Raw genomic sequence first — 1,150 nt, 5'->3', positions numbered from 1 at the left:
CACATATGCTTAATTGTGAACACGAAATGGCTCCGATCAAAAATGGCGCCGTTGCCGGGGACGGTGTTTAATTGATTTAAGATTTCTTTTATTGTTTTTAGTTGTGTCTTTCTTCACCTTGGGGAAGTAAAACTCCTCAAGGTTTGTTCTAATTGTTTTCTAGTTGTTTGATATTTTGCATGTCTAGAAGGTTACAAAGAGATTTGTTACCTTTTGACCGTGAAATTGAAAGAACCTTGACGAATAATAGGAGACTTGTTAGGAGGAATTTGGGAGGTGTTGGTGAAGTTGTTCAACCCACTAGTGAGTTTGTCAATCCTTTCGCAATAGAAGGAGAAGAAAACCCATTAAACAATACCACACAAAATCCACCTACAATGCCTAAATTCTCGTCACACTCTATACCCACCGAGGAGGATCTACCAAATGGTACTCCTACCCCACAACATCTTACCGGAAACTTTATTGCCAAGTCCGCCTTCATCCAACTAGTTGAGAGGAGCCAATTCGGGGGAATGCCTAGTGAGGACCCTCATTCTCATATGGAAACCTTTTGTGATTATTGTGAAGCTATCTCTCAAACGGGCGTGACTCAAGACCAAATAAGATGGGTCTTATTTCCTTTTTCGTTAATCGGCACCGCAAAGCAATGGTTGAAGGGCCTTGATAAGGCCACCCTTGGAATAGATTCTTGGAAGAAGCTAGCTCTAGCTTTCTACAAAAAATTCTACCCACCGGAAAAGACCAATATGCTAAGAGCTCAAATTACGGGTTTTAAGCAAAGGGATGAAGAGTCTTTGTATGAAGCTTGGGAGCGGTTCAAAGGTATTTGTCGCTCATGTCCTCACCATGGACTTAGCGAATGGTTTTTAGTGCAACAATTTTGGAATGGTTTATATGAAGATTCAAGGAACATTCTCAATATGGGATCAAATGGAATGTTCACCGAAGTTGATGACAATCAAACATGGAACAAGATTGAGGAAATGGCGGTCCATAATTCGCAATATAGTAGGCCTCGCAAGGCTACTAGAGGAGGAAAGTATGAAGTAGACACCGTTACTCAATTGGGTGCTCAACTTAGTGCTCACATTGACACAATCAACTTGAAGTTTGAACAAGCTATGGCTAGACTTGAGGAAAGCTCAAA

General features: G+C 41.0%; 1 non-coding gene across 1 annotated transcript; it reads right to left on the bottom strand.

Moving 5' to 3' along the window:
• Nucleotides 1-749: 749 nt before the first annotated feature.
• On the bottom strand, nt 750-856 carry LOC141624186 (small nucleolar RNA R71). Its single transcript, XR_012533996.1, has one exon. It is a non-coding gene; the product is annotated as a small nucleolar RNA R71 (small nucleolar RNA).
• Between the last annotated feature and the right edge of the window lie 294 nt (nt 857-1,150).

This window comes from Silene latifolia, chromosome X (genome assembly GCF_048544455.1).
Source record: "Silene latifolia isolate original U9 population chromosome X, ASM4854445v1, whole genome shotgun sequence".
Lineage (NCBI taxonomy): Eukaryota > Viridiplantae > Streptophyta > Magnoliopsida > Caryophyllales > Caryophyllaceae > Silene > Silene latifolia.
This window is presented reverse-complemented; position numbering and strand designations above follow the sequence as displayed.